The sequence below is a fragment of the Cavia porcellus genome, unplaced genomic scaffold (assembly GCF_034190915.1).
Source record: "Cavia porcellus strain 051 isolate PalLab524CR breed Dunkin Hartley unplaced genomic scaffold, mCavPor4.1 scaffold_4, whole genome shotgun sequence".
NCBI classification, from domain to species: domain Eukaryota; kingdom Metazoa; phylum Chordata; class Mammalia; order Rodentia; family Caviidae; genus Cavia; species Cavia porcellus.
In genome coordinates this window covers 33,973,572-33,994,234 of record NW_026947487.1, presented here as the reverse complement: position 1 = coordinate 33,994,234, position 20,663 = coordinate 33,973,572, and the positions used below count along the sequence as shown (strand labels likewise).

Genomic DNA, 20,663 nt, shown 5'->3' with positions numbered 1-20,663 from the left:
AAATACATAGCAGGGTGAAAACCAGAAAACTCTTCCCCTTACTATCCCAATAAAGGCTGGATTAAGGAGGAAAAAAGGCTGTGTATTTTTGACACTAATAAAAAGCAAAACAAGGGGAATTAAACAATAAAAGCTATTACCATAGTGTAAAAACTAAATCCCATTATTAAAGTACTTAAGGATATTGAATAAATTTACTCATAATATTGAAAGTTAAAATTAAAGAATTGTTCATAAAATATGAGAATAATGAAATTATTAATTAAAAACTACATCAAAAGTGACACACTTAAGATATTAACAAGTTCATAAATCTTTTCTTCTCCCTCTGCTTCTTTCTCCAAAACAGTGTTAATCTAGCATGAAATGGGGATTGCAAGTGGAAGGAAATTGAATATTGAAAAGCACTATAATTCTAAAATTTCACTCAAACACAGACATAAATGTTATTTTAAGGATCAGTTGGGATTAAGTAAAAGAGATTATCCATATGTAAATGATATAGGGAAGAAATTAAAATAAAGTGAAAACATAGACTTCTTTATATACACAATAAACACATAAGCCCAATAAACATATGTGGTTGTTTAAGCATATGTGTATGTGCATACATATGTATAGTCATGAGTCATTTCACCAGGGGACATATTTTGAAACATGTGGTAGCTGATTTCATTATTATGTGAATGTCACAGAGTACACTTTGAAAATGATAGATGTTAGGAAGCAAATACATCATACCGTCTCAGTGTAATAAACGGATGCATAATCATAAGATGTGTGGAGCCGCAGTTGGTTTCTATGGCATATTTTATACAGTAAACATTTTATGTAAGTTGAAAGCCTGGTTTTTCCAGTATGTTAAGTTTGATGTTGATGAATACAATGTCTGATCAAAGAAATGATAGACATTTAACTTTTTAAAATTACGCTAAAAGAAACATTACCATTAATCACTCTTAAAAAATACTTCCTTCTCACTCCAAACACATTTATTACGTGTCTCTTTCCACTTTCTGAGGCAGTTCTAGATTCCTTCATGATTATCTTTAGTATTGCTATTGTGGGTCTGTCGATAATCCTGAATGGATTTAAAATATCTACCTCTCAGGGTCGTTCCTAGTAAGAGATCAGAGGCATACACTACCTCAAACTGGGAGAATGAAATCAATGAAGATACGCCTTAGAATTTTTACAATCCTGCCTTTTCACAGAATGGCCCTCAGCAGCAGCATTCACCATGATTTTGACAACAATTTATAAAGATACTCAGAAAAGTGAACTTCCAAAGCTCCTTTAGAAAATAACAAGAATGATAGGATAGATGGTTTACAAGAGAGAAAAGTACTTTGTAGGCATTAATGATAATGTATTTTTTACTGTAATACATGTTTTAAAAAATGTAGTCAACACACATGTTGACCATACTCATAAACTGGTAACCTTATCAAGTATTATACATTATACAAAATTGTATGTGTTTGACTTCTATATTACTGAGTTTTTGTTTTGCTTTCTTTGTATTCATTTTTGTTCTTCAAATCTTCCATTGTTCCTTTTTGATAAGTAATTCATTTTTACATATTTGAGAACTTTGGTTCTCTTTTATCTTTCTGAGACTTTTAAATTTTCAGTGGTTACTTTGGGGATTACAACTAAAACTATAAGTGTATAATAAGCTAGTTTGAATAAATTAATTTCACTAGTCTGAAAGCAAAGTATTCCCATATATTTTCATGTACTGTTTATAGTAGTTATCATATTTTTGTGTGGATTCCTTTGGTTTTGTCCTGTTTAGACTTAGTTTAGCTTCTTAGCTTAATTTCTTCCCTATATCACTTACATATGGATAATCTCCTTTTCTTAATCCCTACTGATCCTTAAAATAGATATTAGCAGTTAATATCTTTCATCAGTTTTTATAGCTTTTGAGGTCATTATGTTTTTGATTAGCAGTTTTATTACTTGTTCTACTTCTCAATTTGAGAGTCACAACATGTATGTTTTCATCCATTTGTTGCTGTAAGTCCCTTAGTCATATATATATATATATATATATATATATATATATATACTTTTTATACTTATTTTGTCTTTCTGCTGCTAAGTAGATATCACTTTGCCTTAATTTATCTTCACTGATTCTGCTTCCTATTCAAATATATTGAAACTTTTAATTTACATTTAGCTTATTTTGCAACTTATGAATATTCATTTGGTTTCCTTTCTTAACTTTTTTTATGTGGTCATTGACAATCTCATTTTGCACATGAATGAGATTTTAAGTTTCATATTTTCAGTTCCTTGCACACATCTATGACAGTGTATTTAAAATCTTTGTGTAGGGCTGGACGATTAGCTCAGTCATAGTGCTTGACTGGTATAAGGACCTTGGTTCAGTTTCTAGCAGAAAAAAAAAAACAGTTAAATGTACTTAAAGTCATTGTCCAATAAATCAAATACCTGTAGTTCTTCATAGGCAGTATTTGTTAATTTTACTTTCCTTTTAGATGGGTCTTACTTTTATACTTATTTTCTCGTTTCGTTTGTAGTTTGTATAGAAAAATTGAATATGTTAATTTGTTAACACTATAAATCAAAATGTACTACTTCCTGAGGATTGATGTTACTGATCGCTGAAAGTTACCTTTGGTTCAGTCAGTATTTTCAGAATTTACCTTGATTGCCAGAAGGACACACAAAATATACAGGAATGAGTGTTTCTAATTTTTATGGGCTGATCCCGTTCTGGGACTCTGGATTGACACACAGACAGACCATTTGCAATTGTGCCTCAGATTCATATTCACTTCCTGCCACCATGAACCCATGGTTAGTGAGTGATGAAATTTAGTGTTCTGTCTTTTAAGATTATGCTTTCCAATGAACAAGCATACCGTTTTTTAAATTCTCAGTATGCAAAAGCACATATGATGCTGTAATTTGCAGAAGAAATGCTCTTCTCCTGTTCTGTCTTCATTCTTTAGGCTATCCTAAAGTAGGTCAAAAGCATATAATATTGTCTCTCTGTACTGCAGATTTTGAAGTCCCCTTATGATGCTTTTTTGAAAAATGTAAGTGTCTTTGACACCATGATTATGTTACAAGCTGTGAATGTCTTTTGTCATTCCTTCAAAAAGCCTCAAACAGACAAGCACAATAATTTGTTAATGAAATCTGTTTCTTACAAAAAACATGACTAAAATCCCATTTTCTGAGATTGCCACCAAATCAGGATGAAAATGGGGCAACAACAAAGAATAAACACTACTAGATTGATTTAGCATTTCTGGTTGCCTTTTTCTTGATTTAGTATTTAATTTAATATTGTAAATTGCTAATGGTTGTCCAGCAGTCTGACAAGTGGTGTTGCTGTTGGAGAAGAATGTCAACATGATGGTTTCAGCTTCCTGTGGTGGAAGCAGACCTCTAGTGTGTCTGTGTAGGTCATGGACATTGGTCCTTGGTGTATATGCTTGGACTCTGGTCCTTTTCTCTCTAGAAGGATTCCTTTCTCTGCTTCCTGGCAACAATGAACTACTCATCTCTGTCACTATACCATTCTACCATGATATACCTGCCTTGAAGCCAACTGACCACGGACTGAATACCCTGAGAGCTTTCCTTCATATTAAATTTCTTCTCCTCTAAGTTGTGAGTATTCAATGTTGCATCTTAGCAATGGAAAAGCTAATCAATTCTGGAATATTTTAATAAAAACATATTTCTCTGGTGATGTGGGTCTTCGAACGTACCTACACAGTGTTTTTCTGATATTATTCTTCAAAAGCTCATCTTTTAAAGAGAATATTAGAATACGTTTCAGCAGGACTCAGTGAACTGGAAGATAGGAAAAATAAATTACTTAGCACATAGGACATTCCCTCAGAAGAATATATTTTGAAATATTTTACAAGCCTGGGGATTTAGCCAGTGGCACAAGTGCCCGAATCAGGTGCTGAAATAAGTAGAATTACAATTTAAACTCAGTTAGAGAAAGAGGAGAGGAATGAAACATCCATGATATTGGGTAAGTTATCACTTAAAATCTCCTAAAATTGTTGAAAATGCATGGCATTAATTTTTTAAAATGATAAAGCATAAAAATCCAATTTAAAAATTAGTACTGCTATGAAGGAATGCTATTTATTAAAATGTTTATTCCTTTCCCATTAAGCTACCACAGTTCCCATAAAGCTACCATTATCTCTACACACAGTGTCCATGTAAGTATAAATCTATTTTATGACTTTTACTGTTCCAATATTATTCTGTTTTCCATTGTTTGAACCAATTTCACAGTCTTAATCAAGTTATTTGTATGCAAACATATGGTATGTTGTATTCTAACAGCTTATATTCTGTTTTATTAAAACATTATTTCATCTCTTCCTACATACATAAATACATGCAAAATTTTGGTGGATCTTTATTATATCAGTATATTCATCATGTTCAACAAAATTTTTTGTGTTATGATTGAAATTACCGTGGAGACTTCAAATGTTCATAAGTGGAATTGTCAAAAACACTGAAGGTCTAAAATTTTATTCTACAAGTAAACCCTCCAGTTAACCATTCACATTTTCATAAATGCTGTGTCTCAGTTACTTTTTACTCACCACTGAGACAAATACCTGATGCCCAAAAATGGAAAAGGAAAAGTTTATTTCTTACAGTTTTTGGAGGTTTCAGTCCATACTCAGTTGGTTCCAAGGCAGGGTGGCATGGCAGGGCCACTGTCCATGGTGGCTGCAAACAGCAGGGGAGAAACTGGCAAGAGAAAGAGAGAAACACACCTTCTTCCTGACATTACATTACATCCTGGCTCCACCACTAAGCCGGTGTGGCACTTACACCCCCAATCCAAGTGCCAGACAATAAACCAATCACAAATGCATAATGCAAAGGCATGAGGCTTGGGGGCCACTGACATATAAACCATGACATGCTGTTTTAGAAGACACATTTTTTTTTTATTGAATAGCCTACTGAAAATTTGCCTGAGAAATAATCTTTTTTAATCAAGGACCATAAATATATTCAATCTCTACTTTTATTAGTGTTTACAGCAAATAATACTCATATTCATCATGAGGAATTTGCACATGCACAACACATCCTAATTCTTTTTTGTCCCCCTTTTTCCCCTTCCCACCCTTTCTCTCCCCTCCCCACCCTTTTTCCTTCCCTATTTGCAAAATCTCTATTTGCATTTTTCCTCATTTGCTCTTTTTAAAAAAAATCATTTTCTTAAGGCAGATTGTGATCCAGCATCCTGGTAAATAGATGGAAAAAAATGGAATTAGGAACTATGACAAAATCATTCAGAATAATATGAGATTCTTGACACATTTTATCTCAAGAAGAAGGTCTGTATTCTACAACCATAGAATATCTCAACTTGTATTTATTTATACTTAATTTACTTGCACTCAGGATAAAATAATCTGTAAGATAAAAGAAGGAATTTCCTATGTGGAATTTTTTCTACTGTGCATACAGTTTTCAACATCTTGATTTTCATGGTATTCATATAAAACTTCTCTAATTATTCTTTAACTTTAGATATATTTTGTCTTATACCTCATAAGGTATACTTAATACCTGATTATGTGAAAATTAAATGTGCAGAACTATTCTTAAAATTATATGAAAATCAATGTGATTCAATAGAAAAGATTTGGGCTAATTCATTTTTCTATTTGCATGTTTTGTTAAGGTCTTGATTTATCTGATTTTTCTATCTAGCTGCCTGTGTGTTTCAAGTGACAACCTAGAGTTTGGGCAACAAGTCACAAACATTTGTGAAACACATTCTATTTGTATGTCTGATAATAAAAGGGAAATATCAGAAAGCAGAAAAGAAAGAAGTTGAAATAAGGATTCCTGAAGTTTTCCTACAGATTAATTTTAGATATATATGCATTTGTTAATTAGATAAAGACTTTTTTAAGAGAACAGAGTATACCTATAAATGTATTAATGTTTCCTATGACTCAAAGATGCATAGATCTTCTGGAGGGTGTCTTCAGATCAGCTGTGCAGTGCCAGGTAAGAGATAGTGCATTAGGGTTTTCAGACTGGTCTAGAGTGCAGGGCACATTTTATCTTTTTCTGTAATTAACGACACTATGAACAACAGTATACCGTGCACTCAGCATACCACATGGGCTACAGAACTGGTAGTAATTGTAGTAGTTCACAGGAATGACAAGTCAGAAATATCCTGAGAATTGGACATTTTTTGGAGAAGATGAGATCTGAATAGTATTTATAAAGGAGAACATGGAGAAACACCTCTAAATAATAACAAACAACAAAACAGATAGTTTACTGTAGCAAAAAAAATAAAAACAACTGTCTATTTTAGGTAGTGGTATCAGTAAGAGATGAGATGGATCAATATTTAAAGATCCAGTGATTAGAAAATCTGATCATACGTGATAGAGCTGTAGTAACAAATATCCAATGCACTGTGGTTGTGATGAAGAGTTCAGGAACATTTTCATTGACAAAGGTAACATAAAAATTAAATCTTAAAGTAGAACTCTGGGAGATAAAAAAGTAAATAGTGTAGGAATAGGTTACAAGGGGGCATGCGTGGGAATTTATTTATTTATTGGTACCAGGAATTGAACTCAGGACCTTGCACTCGCTAGGCAGGCACTTACGCAACTGAACTGTATCCCTAGCTCATGTATAGCAAGTTAAAGTTGTCTTACTCTGGTAAATAGTGATCTAAATACCAAACTGGTGCCAAACAAAGTGAACTAGAATGTCATAGAAATACTTGGATTACAGTTATTCTGGTTGTGTAAAAATGAGATACACAAAGGAAAATAATACAGTTCTGATCTCAAGAAACAATGTTCTCAAGTAAAACGCATTTGATGCTCACCCCTTGAATTGCTTTACACTAACAGTGAGAAAAAATTCTAATGATATACTTAAAATAAAACTAAAGAAACATACTAAGGCACAATAAATTAAGTTGAAATAAGATTAAACATAAAATTTATTATGAATTAAGGCAGAGTTTAATATAAATAGGAAACACCCACATATCACTGAAAAATAAGCTAAATTAGCTCTAAATTGTTTAGAATTCAACAGAATAAAATTACTAAATTAAGAATCTTTTTAAAAAACACACATTTTTTAAAATGCCAATTTTTGTAATTGAAATCTACTATGTATATCTCTTATATTTTATTTTAGTTATATCTAAGTGAATGTAAAATTTAAGGAAATGCTATTTAATTCTGACCTTAAAACAACTCATGCTTGTAGATTTATACTTTATATTTTTAGATAATTACTTTTCAAAAATTAATTATATGGCACTGTGAATAATTTCCACTGTATTTATTTGTTCATTTTTTGGTAGTGAGCATAATATTTTAGTGATTACTTGATTGAGAAACAACAAGAACTGTCATTGTTGTGAATATTTTGTACATACTATAATATTTTGATGACAATGAAATGATTTGGAAAAAAGGAATTAAGAGAATAACCATCCAGCTGTGGGGAAAGAACATCCAAAAATTTTGTTAGAATTTCTGTGTTAGGATGCTTACTTTGGGGACCATCAGATACACATGTGGCCTCTACTTTTCTTTTACTATAGCCATAAAGAACAACTGAAGCTCATAAAAAAGTAGCTAGCAGATTTGCAAAAATATAACAGCTTGCTCAAACAGGTTCCTATAGAGCCATCTAAGGAGAATATTCTTTCTAAAGCATAGCCAAGAGGTATTTATGTTAGAACTGCCTACTTTGTCACAGTAAACTGAGCATTCCCAGTGTAATAAAGGCTGTCAGATGGGATCTTGGGGTTTTCAATTTCAATCAGTGATAGGCTGCAGTGTCCTTATGAAATATGATAATTCAGTAAATATAGAGTGATAATACCTATTCTTCATGTTAAAGCCAAATATATATGTGTGTGTGTGTGTGTGTGTGTGTGTGTGTGTGTGTGTATGCAATCATATACATAGGCATGTGTCCAGGGTATTTAACATAAAAATTCATTAACTTACACTTAGTTTATTGGAGTTCTGGACTTACCTGTAGGTGAAAGAAGCAGCCAGCTATCTTCAGCTAGAAATTTTAGAGGCAATAACTGTCTTTCCTGGTAATCTAAACATCTTGACATGTTCATATCATATATCTTAATATTTATTTTTTAATGAACAGGAGGACCATTTAATGTTATATCTAAGACTAACATGTATTCAACCATTAACTGATAATAGTAAATTAGCTTATTAAATTACATGAGTTACAGACATGAAATATCCTTCTACAGATGTAAAATGGTAGCAAGAATTGTTGGAGAATGTTTTCAGAATTTTCCAGATAGTTTCAACCATAGAATATGGCAAGGAAAAGTTAAAAGAAGGAGAGAAGGAATAAAAATAACCCTAAATATGTATCACGGCCCAAGAATCCCGAAATGAGAGAGAGAGAGAGAGAGAGAGAGAGAGAGAGAGAGAGAGAGAGAGACAGAGACAGAGACAGAGAGACAGAGACAGAGAGACATAGATTGAGACAGAGACACAGAGACAGAGACAGAGACAGAGACAGAGACAGAGACAGAGACAGGAAGACACTAATAAGGTTTTCAAAGCTGACCTTGCCCGAAGAACATACAATAACTGTCCCAATCCCCCAGAGGAATTAAACTGTGGTTTAAGATATGATATATCTCTTGTAAAATGTCACAAGTTCATCAGTGAACTTCAGGAATTAATACAAATTCTGTTTAATTCACTTAATCATCTGCATAGTACACTTCTCATTGGACTCACAACCACTGAAATCTCAATGGAGTCAAGTAAGAATTCTTTCCACAAATGAATGTCTATGTGACACCTCCAGCATACACCCAGGATTTGTGATTCTAGGAGGCCTTCCGCAGGACAAACATCCGCAAATCCAGTAGTGTGAAGAACAGATGGAACAGACTGTGCTGTCTGCCAGTAAGGACAGCATAGAAGCCGCACAATCCTACTTCATTCATCCTATTTACTAATACACATTTTTCAAGCATAGCTTAAAAAGAAGCTTGAAAGCTGACATTATCTTTTTGAAATTGTGATTCAGCCTACCTGCAGGAATGAAAACAAAATGTAATGAAAATACTTCTTCTGGAGTATAACATTGTATCACATTGAAATATGTCATTGTGCTCCAGTATTCTATTTTAAATTCCTGATACTTGGCATAAATTTTCTTAAAAGGATATCACTATTACATGGGATCAAAATAGTTCAGACAACTGCTAAATCAGTGCTTGTCTACTATAAGAGATTTTCATTATCATAAACAAATACAAAACAAAAAGATGAATTAAGAATGAATAAACTAACAATGAATATATTCTTAGTTTCCCTTAAAGAACAAAACAAGTAAGATCCTATGGTCACATGCTGGTTTCTATCAGCCATCATCAATTCAGGTATAAAATAAGTTAAAACAGTCTTTGAAATGGATTTCCCCCAAAGGAATGATGAATTGTACAGCAGCATTGAGACTTGATTTAAAAAACAAAATGTCTGAGTTTTCTACATCAGTCATTCAAATTGATAGAGTAATAATAGACAAATAGCTAAGCATTGATCTCAGGTTTAGACAAGACAATCAAGACAGCTCTTGTTAACTACAAAGAAAACATCTCCAAAATATCCTGGGGCATTGTGGCTACATGTCTTACTTTCTCATCACTGAGACATAATCCGTGCCAGTAATGATTAAAAGAAGAAGAGCTTTATTTTAGGTCGCAATTGGTAGGAGTTTGAGTCCATTGTCAGCTGGCTCCAACACAGGGAGGCATGGCAAAGGGATATGGCAAAGGAGGAGCAGTTCATGGCAAGACAGGCAGGATGCAGCAGTGGTCTAGGGAGTAGGAGCGAGATATGGCCACGCCTTGCCCACATAGACCCACCTCCTACCAGGCTTCTCCTTCCAAACTCACATCCAGCTATCCGGCTATTAGTGGACAAGTGCAGTATCATACACCCATGATCCAGCCACCCTCCTCAGGCACTGCCTGAGAGTGCAACAGACTTTGGGGAGTACAGAGATAAGAGCCACAATACTAGGTGACAACGTTCATGCATTGAGGCTCATCACAGTGAGATGGGCATGCTGGAAATCTTTCTTGCTCTCTGCCTGTCTCTCTCTATTTAATGTTATATATATATATATATATATATATATATATATATATATATATCATGTATATTTTTGTATATGTATTAGTCTTGAGTATATTTTTACTCTAATGTATTAGTAATGCACATTTAATTTGTATACATTTATAAATACTTAATTACATTTATAAATTTGAGTACTATATCTATCACAAATTTGAGTTCTATTTCTATCACATATGAGTTTCTGTGTCTTTATCAGCTTCCCTTTTTATGGTATGGTGAAGCTTGACCCAGAAAACTATCAGGGCTTTCAATATTTTGTGTTCCTTTACATGTATACTAAAGACAGTCACTGTGTATATAAAAAAGAAACAAAAGAATTGCAAGTCTGAAAAAAATGAATTGACAATGGCATTCATCTTTCACTATGCTTTTATAGTTTTCTTAAAAATTTTCCAAAATGCCATTTTTTTATTTTGGTAAATATGATTGAACTGACCCAGTGACTAAGAAACAAACCAGTTCCACAGGAAACATGTGATGTAATTATGAAATAAGACAGAAATATTAACACAGAACCCAAACTTCACCTATATTTTAGGGGAAATTTTAAGTTTAAAATGTCTGCTGTGTAAGAAAGAAAACTAGTCAACAGACTTTCAGTTTAATTTTCAACTAAAGGAAACATTGAAGATTTATGTAATCCCATTTAATATCACATTTCTTTTCATAATTTATATATATATATATATATATATGTGTGTGTGTGTGTGTGTGTGTGTGTGTGTGTGTGTGTGTAAAGAGAGAGAGAGACAGAGACAGACAGAGACAGAGACACAGAAAGAGAGACAGAAAGAAACAGAGAGAGATTCATCTTGTTTCCACCACTTTCTTTTTAAGTAGTTCTGATCAATTAAGAAATATAAATACTGTTGCTCAATTACCAGATAAATCTGATCATATTTGTCCGGTGAAGTCAATGTTGGAACCCAATCAAATTGGTATTTAATGAAAACCTGTGGTTCCTAGCTTAAGGCAATCAAGTATCTTTCCTATGTTTTCATGTCTTATGGGTTACTGTAATTATTTTATTTTTAAAGAAATTAGATAATTATTACAAAAATGAAGAAAAATATTCATCAAAAGGATCTAATTCATGTGAACTTGGATGGATGGCACTCACTAAAACTTTTCTTTTTTTTTTTTTTCCTTCCCTACACTACTCAGATCATTTGTCACCTCAAAGTAGAAAACTCTAGAGACAGCTTCTTATGAATACTTCTTGAAAGATCTTTGAGGTCAAAAAAGTGATTTAACCTCAGAGATAAGCCTCCAATTCTGTGGAGTGCAGAAGAAGAAAATATAATTTAATTTCTAGGACATTCACCAGCTAGGGATTTGAACAGTTATAGGCCAACTCATGATTTGTGTTGTAATAACCAGTCAAGACAGCCACATGCTTTTAAAGCAACATTTAAGAGTGCTTCATATAAAATCTTTTACATACGCTTGATGGACACTTCAGGAACTAGTATATGTTTGCATATGCACACATACACTCCCAATGATATGATAATTGAGGAAAAATGTCTGGATATAAAGATTAGAAAAGCAGAAAGAAAGCATGGATACAATTAAAACTTCTTATGACTATTTAGGTCAGGATAATTTCCCTTAATATTTTAGCTCAGGTGGATTTTTTATGGCACACAGATATTTAAGTATCAACTGGCAATTTGTGTTGACTGATACCTGAATATTACTTTTCATAAAATGTGCCCTTCAATATACAACAGGAAAGTTTCAATAAGATTCCAAATATTAAAAGTGAAAAATCTGCTCAAATGAATATATATATATATATATATATATATATATATATATATTATATTCATTATATATATATAATATTTTAAAGATGATATCTGCTTTCTAGGAGCTACATAGAATGCCATTATTGAATTAACACTAAGCAGCAATATTAACTATTATTCTTTTATCATGCTTTCTACTTCAAAACTGAGGCAAGATTTTACCTATTTAGCAGCTATGCATGGTACAAAGGCAAATGATTTACAGTTTCCAGTTTCCCTTCCAAAAAATAATAAGAAACTATCAAAGGACTTACTTTAAGCTACAGAAACTAATTTCTTTCTTAATTGCTACACTAAATGAAACTCTTATATCCAAAATATACTAGTTTTAGGGCACCTCCGGTTAGAATTTGCCTCTGTTTTTACCAGTCAGTGTTTATTAGAGTCACTTGCAGAGAGACCCAAATGTGTGTCTGGGCTCTGGAGGCCCGAAGGAAGGATTCTGTTAAGGTCCTGGAGCGCACCGCAATGTCAGGGGCAAGTCTACCAATGATCCGCACCAGAAAGGCCTAGGACCTAGTGGTGGACCCTAGACAGCCTGCTAAGCACGGTGGGGAATCTGTGCTGGAAGGCTGTGTGATCGTCTCTGGAAGCCAGGAGCCATCATCCAGGATTGGGACTCTCCCGAAGAAGGAAGAAAACAACCAAAGTTCCTTTGAAGAAAAGCCACCGAAAACCAACTTCTTGAGGAAAATCAGCAGCATGCAGGCCTCCCCTCCAGTTTTCCTTTCGTGCCATTCCTGCACCAATCCTCAGGACGCTTTCCACTCCTACAACCACGCCTAATCCGTTCAGCTGGGTTTTCCAATTACAGATGACCAGTAATTAGTCCACCACACTGATCTAGATGATTAAGGCTTTCAATCCCAAATTTTATTTTTTTATCATTTTAAGAACCAGATACATGCTTACTAGTTTAATATTGACCAGTTTTTTTTTTAAGTTAGCATTCACATAAAAAGGAACAAATATAACATGTTAATTGCTTTATTAGTTGAAATACTGTATTAGTTATGGAAAATCAAATAGTTTATAGATAATAGAGAGGAAATGAAATATAGGGGAGACATGATGTACAAATTTCATGACGTTAACTGGGAAGAAAATCACAGAAAGACTTACAAAAACCCAAAACCAAAAGAACCAAAGCAAAACCAAAAAAAAACAAAACAAAAAAAAAAATTAAAGGTATAAGGAAAGACATGAAAAAGGAAATGTAGTTATTTGGGCATACCAAATTCAAAGTTATACTTCTTGATTGTTTTTGTTTGTGTGTTTGTTTGTTTTATTTATTTATTTTTTTGCTTTGTTTTTGCCCCTCAATTCTTGTACTTTAACAGCTCTTCATAAGTACATTCTAATAGTTATATTTAATGGATATTTAGTTACTCTCAACTTAGGGAACATGTGAGAATGAAGGAAAAATTTTAAAAAAGTGTTTATGACCTACAGTATTAGGTATATCAGGTTAGAAACACAGATGAAGTGGTGTCTTTTGGAACTAGGGGGCACTATATTTATTTCATAACTGTTAGTGTGAAGGAAGTCTATAAACATATCTAAAGTAAAATATAATGTACTATATATATATATATATATATATATATATAATTTATTTTTGTGTTTCATTGTTAGATATATGGGGTTTACACAAAAAATTTAAAGTATTGGATTTATAGGCAGTTTACTACATATGAAAACTTATTTATGAGTGTTTCTTTTAATTTCTGTTTTTGAGGTCAAAACTTCTATAGAAAGACATTCTTATTGCAACAACAAACTCTTGCCTAAAGAAAACTTAAATATGTAGGCTTTTTGCAAAAGTGTGATAAAGTAAAAGTAATGTTTAACTCTTCCAATAGTCTGTAAGAAAACACTGAATGTTTCTAGAGCATAGACAAATTTGGAACAGAGAAAAACAGATCTACACAGTAAACACGGCACCTCTTTATTACATGTACCATTAGTATAAGGACCTGTGAATACCTCCGACTTATATCCCAGTGAACTTGTTATAAGTTGACAATACTGTCATTCAAAAATGAATGTAACACATCTAACTCACTCAACAGCCTAGCTTATCACTCTTCTGCATATAGGGTGTTTTCTCATGATCCCAGGATTCTCTGGATGCTCAGCTCTGCCCCTGCTCATTATTGTGAGGGAGGGTCTTACCACACATTGCTAGCACAGGAAAAAAATTAAAATTCAACATTTAAAGTACAATGATCACTGAATGTATATTTTTTATACCACTGTAATGCCAAAAGATTACAAGATGTAACATGGTAAGTTTGGGACCAGTTGGGTTTAGGAGACTTCTCCCCTCTCCAGCATACTGTGCTTGGTGACTTGTGTGAAATTATTGCAATATAAGATTTGACATATTTCAAGCCTCTCAGTGTTACATGGATAAAAGTATTTCACTGAAAATCTTTAGGATATGCATAACATTGTCTTTTGTAACCAGTATGAATACGTGTATCAGTAGGTATATATGGTGTGTGCATTCACACACTCCCACACACACACACACACACATCCACACATCCACATCCACTTATGTGAATAGTCAAATATCAATTTGTAAAATAAAGCAAAAGTATAAAAGGAAAATGATATATTAAATATCAATAATACTTCCCACAATCAACAACTGGGATCTCATCTTATCAAAAGATTTTTGCATATCAAAGGAAATCTCTAGTGGAGTGAAAAGAAAACCCACAAATTGGGAAAGTACATTGGCCAGCTGTCCCTCATACAAAGGACTTCTATCTAGAACATGGAAATTCTTAAAAAAATCAGAATCCAAAAATACAAAGACCCAATCCAAAAATGGGCATCTGAGATGAATACACACTTCTCAGATGAACAAATACAAATGGCAAATAAATATATGAAAAAAATGTTCATCATCGTTGGCCATTAAAGAAATGCAAATTCAAATAACAGATTCCATCTCACTCTAGAAAGAATGGCCAAGATAAAAAAAATCAACTAATAACGAATGTTGGAGGGGCCGTGGGAAAAAAGGAACTCTTCTCCACTGTTTGTGGGCGTTTAGGCTGGTGTGTCCACTATGGAAATCAGTGTAGAGATTCATCAAAAAGCTAAGAGTAGAGATTCCATTTGGCCTAACTATCCCGCTTCTGGGCATTTTCTCACAAGAACTGAAAACATCATATCGCAGTGATATGTGTGCACCCCTGTTTGTAGCATCAGAATTTGTAATAGCCAGGTCTTGGAAACAACCTGTGCTCATGAATTGAGGAATGAATAAAAAGAGGTGGTATTTTCTACAATGAAATACTACTCAGCTCTAAAGAAATACTTAATCAAGACTTTTATAAGTAAATAGATGTGACATGAGACCATACATGTAAGTGAAATAAATCAGATTCACATGTGTAAATACCATGTTGTATCCTTGATGTAAGAAACTGGACGAGTATATACGATCCAAAGTCTAAAATAAATACTATCTAAGAAACTGCTCAAAGAGGCAAAGTTACTAGGAAAGAAGGAAGGGACAAGGAAAAAGACACAAATTTGTGTGTGTGTATGTGTGTGTGCTTGTGTATGTGTACACATGCACAAAAGATAGCTAAAATGACTATAATACTAATTATATTAGTTCTTGGAAAAGAACAGTTAATACTCACATGATTTGATCAAATTTACATGTCTATATCTGGTAATCTAAGCAGTCCTCTTGAAGGTAATGATATGCAATATTGAAACCATTATTGAAACCATCAAATTCCTGTCATCTTATTTTGTTAAACTTATATTATTATTGTTTTGGGTTTGTTGTTGTTGTTGCTTGTCTGCCTCTTTTGCTTTTTTTGTTTGTGTGTCTTTTTTCTCTTAAATAAAAAAAACAATGATTAGCCAGCTCATACAGACATATATATATATATATATATATATATATATATATAGTAATTTATGCAGTGTTTAACTTAAAAATTGAAAGAAAATAGAAAAATAAATATTTCATATATTTAAATATGTATATAATGTAAACCTTTGGAAATAAAAAAAGGACACAGATGACAAGTTTTTAAATCCCATTTAAATTTATAAAATTTTTAAATCTTTCAAATACAATATTCCCATTACCAAATATGTCCCTACAGTAAGTATATGTGGAACAAAGGAGTCTGCAAAACAGGCAAAAGAAAACTAAAAGAAAAATAAAATCATGAAACTCATAGAAATGCTATTTATCTCAGAGAGACACAGGTACACTGAGGCATGAGGCAGAGGCAGGAGATAGAAGCAGACAGATAGCTAAAGGCACATCTCTGAGAAGCAGCAGTAGAGGCAAAGCAATTTGAATAAAAGTGATGTTTTCCTTTCTTTCCTCTACCAGGCCACTTTGCACCAACTTTCTCCCTTTTAATCCTCACCTTCATTCCTATTTAAGTGACAAATTTCATTTTACAGTTAACAGCTTTGTAGATTTAAATATTTTAGGAATTAAAAAGTGATAAAGACTAACATGGTTAGTTACCTCTAAGCGGTGAAGGAGAGCACCTGAAATATAACTGTCTTCATTTTTTGAATATAAAGTATTAAAAGTATTTCCATCTCTCATTCCAAAGCAAATATATCAGCACTATCTCTTCTTATATAATCTTAGAATGAATGGGTTTTGGTAAAAAGGCTAACAAACTCTTTATAAAAATGAAGCATTTTCTTCAAAGAAGATTCGGAGAGACACATGGTTTTATTTTTTGGTGGATGAAATTGTGCCATTTTTAAAAAAACTATAAAATTTATGAATTGTAGGAAATAGCAGTTTGATTCAAGATTACATTCATGAGTTCTTAGAAAAATGTTTTTCCACAGGAATATTTCCAGGATAAAAAATTGATAGCTCCCGACAAATAGTTTTGCTTTCCTATCAAAAGACGTGTGACAGAGAAGAGAGTTAAAATGATAACTAATACCTTTTCTGAAAAATGAATGTAATTTAAAATTTTGTTTTCTGTTCCTCTGTCTTGAAAAGATTCAAAAAGCATTAGTGAGATTTTGAAGCCTATTTATGACTCACAAATGTCATTTTCATTGGATACTTTAATAGTCTTGAAAATATTAGCTTTAATGTGTTATATGGATTTAATAACTTCAGCTATTTATAGATTACACTTAGACATGTAACATCATTAAGGAAAAGTATGTTTTGCCAATATACTAACACTAAAACATTCAAGTAATAGTATCAGAGAGTATAGTCCATTGCTGCTTATTACATCAATGTTTTTCAATATCTATATATAAAATTCAACTTATTTACATTTCATTTCAAAGTTTTAAAAGTATCTTTTTTATAACTTAATTCCTGTTTTATGCAACCTTTGAGAACTGACAATAGGAGTAAAAGATACCCAGAAGTATCTGCAAAACATTATAGTATAGAATAGACCTAAATCAAATTTACATGTTTAGAACATTACAAAAAATTTCTTACAAAATCTTAGCCATGCTGAAATGGAGAAGTGAGTGTATATAGAGATCTTCCATGGGTTACAATTTTCAGGAAAGCTGTTGTAATTAAATTTTTAAAATGTGCTTATGCGGACATAATTTAATAAATGGTACATCAAAAATTTACATATATATTTGCAAATATACATATGAATATGTTTTGCAAATATATATGAATATGTATTTGTGAATATATTGATATATTTGTAAATATATAAGTAGCTAAACACATATATATGAAACTATCACTGCAATAAAAATAATGAAAAATTTATTCATCTCCAAGAGTGTCTTTGTGCTTGAGGAAACTACTCCAAGGTTTTTCAAATTAAGTGAACAATTGGCCTCCACCCTACTTAACAAATAGCTGGGGAAGGACTGAGTAAACATTTAATTGCATGAAATTAGTCAGGCTCATATTGTTCAGTGACCACAATATGAAAGCAAGCAACATTTTAATAAAAGTTGGTTTTTAGTTACAATAATAAATGGAAGATTTGATGATATTTTGAGGAAGAAATAATAAATGCCTTTTAATAATAATTATATACAAATGATCCAAAGTCTCCTGGAAATAATAGATTTAAAAGTTATTATAAATTGCACATAACTTTAACACATTGTCAGTTTTGAGTATGACTGTTAGCTGGGGAAGTCAACTAGGAAATATGTCCAAAAACAGAAAAAATGCTGAATCAGAAACCACAATGGAAATTTAAGATAAAAGCAAACATACAATAGAGATCTATGTTTTGAGTGATGATTGTTTTTAAGGGGAAAAATACAAGGAAGAATAAGATTCAACAATACGGAAAGTAATTTCTCATGTTGAAAACCTGGTATATATTGATAAATTGATAGTATTATAAAATAGACCAATTACACATTTATTGAGAAAATGCTTAAATTGTAAAGTTAAGAAGAAAGTCTTATGAACAACCAGAAAGAAAAAAATTAAATACAAAGGAAAATTTTAGACTAGCATTGTACACGTCCGTTAGGAGACAGGGCTGCGTCATTTGAAGGAAAATTGGTAACACACCAATTACTTGAAACAAGTAATCATTTAATTAAAAGTTGGAAAATAGATATGCATTTTATACTCTAAAACCTCCAGTTATATTTTGTACCCTTTTCTTACATGAAGAAAATAATTTACACATCATTGAAACCAAACAATTTTAGTATTGAAACTTGAAAGGGATATAGAAGCAATGATTTCTGAAAAAAATGTTTTGATAAATCTGAATGGAAGATGACAGACCAATGAAGTGAGATTTGGACTCAAAGTGATCTTAGAAATACAGAGCTACAGGAGAATTGCGTTAGTGTTTTGGATCAGTAGTCAGTGAAATAATTCCAGCCACTGTCTGCCTTTGTAAATAACATTGTATTGGAGAAAAGCCATGTCTACTAGTTTTTGTGTATCTTTACAAGCCTTCAAAGTACAATGGGGAACATGAGTAGGTGTCATAGAGACCATATGGTCCTCCAAATGTATGCTATTTATTATTTTTACAATTACAAAAATTGCAATCCTACTGTACATTTTAAAATATTACATCACCTCTGTGAAACCTAAGACTAGATGGGGAAAGTAATTTGAAAGCCTGATTGAAGAGAGGAAAAAAGTAGACTAGAGAACTACAAGCTTTCTAAAGGCTACATTTTAAATGGCTTAATACCAAAAAATAGAAATACAGAATCAAGTAGAGAATGAAACAGTTCATTGAAAAATACTACTTTATCTTAAAATACTGTTAAAAATTATGTATCATACCTGGAAAAGTAAGCATTTGTTTCATCAGGAGTGGAAGGTATTGTACATTAAAGAAAATCAATCTTCTAAATAGCAAATTAAAGAATATAAAAAGATGCAAATCATACATAGATAAGATTGGAAAGTTTTAATAATCATGATATTCTGTGAAACAGAAATAAAATGCCTTTATAAAATATTTTTCATTATGAGATTTGCATACAAAAAATTTAATTATACTATTAATAATAAATATATGCATTCTTCAAGGATAATAATAAATCTTAAATTAACAGATTTAGGTTGAAGTTATAGGAATAGTAAAAGAATAATAGATAAAACACAAAAATAAGTAGTTATCCCAACTTCTGCCCAAAATGCCAGTGATTTAGAAGGGAAAAAATTCATATTTGCATGAGATTTCTTAATGTACCATTGATTCTCATTTTTTGAATCCAGCCAAGAAGGGGAAAAAGTATGAAGAAATCTGTGAGAGGCTTTTGTAAATTCTACTGGGAGGCAATAAACATTTTGCTGACGATATTAGTCATGTGGTCACAGTCAGCTGCACAAAAGAATGTGCATAATGGTGAAGATTTCAAAAAGCCTCCTACTTTATGCCACCTTCCGTACTTTATGAATTGTCAGTTTTCCCCTTCCTTGATGGCCTGGGCATTTGGGAACACACCTTTTTTCTGCTGAGAGAAGCTGTAAACAGCAAGTCCGTGTCAAAACTCAGGTAAACTCCTTCCAAGAAATTGAAGCAAGGTTATGAAAACCTTTGGGATGCCGATAAGGGATTCTGACATACTTTAAGTGAGTGACATTTCAAGGTCACTAGATTATTTTGGCAATAAATTTTACAGCGTGATTTAAAAATAGAAAAAAGAGAACATTATCTTGGCTGCTTTGAGAAGAATTGACTTCAAGGATAAATGTAAAATTCAGGATATCAGTGAGAAGGCTTTTGCAATACTGTAAATGACAGTTAAGGGTGACAGAAACCCTGGCAGTAGCAATGAAAATGATGCGAAAATTGGTAGAATCTGGATCTATTTCGAGTTCTAGTTAACTAATTGGCAGAAAATGCTACAAGAGGAGGAATATAATTAAAGGTCCTGAATAGGTGAGATTAGAGGCAGCAAGTAATTTTTAAAAGGAAAAGGGGGGAAATTAACTGTACAAGAGGTGTTTTTCTATGTGTTTTTCCCCCCTCCTCGGGTGGTACTGGGTGTTGAACCCCAGACCTTTGCCCTGAACTGCATTCACAGACCTTTTCAATTTATTTATTTAGAGTCAGTGTCTGGCTCTCATGGCCTGGATCACACTTATAATTCTCCTCCTCCTGCTTTTATTCCTCCTCCTCCTCCT

General features: G+C 32.5%; 1 long non-coding RNA gene across 2 annotated transcripts in view; it reads left to right on the top strand.

Annotated features, from left to right (window-relative positions):
• LOC134475681 (uncharacterized) overlaps window positions 1-20,663 on the top strand; it is a 61,391-nt gene that overhangs the window by 25,382 nt on the left and 15,346 nt on the right. For both annotated transcript variants that reach the window (XR_010046865.1, XR_010046864.1), the window contains exons 2-3: window positions 3,503-3,654; window positions 4,178-4,226. This is a non-coding gene — a long non-coding RNA (uncharacterized LOC134475681). The remainder of the gene's footprint in view (window positions 1-3,502; window positions 3,655-4,177; window positions 4,227-20,663) is intronic.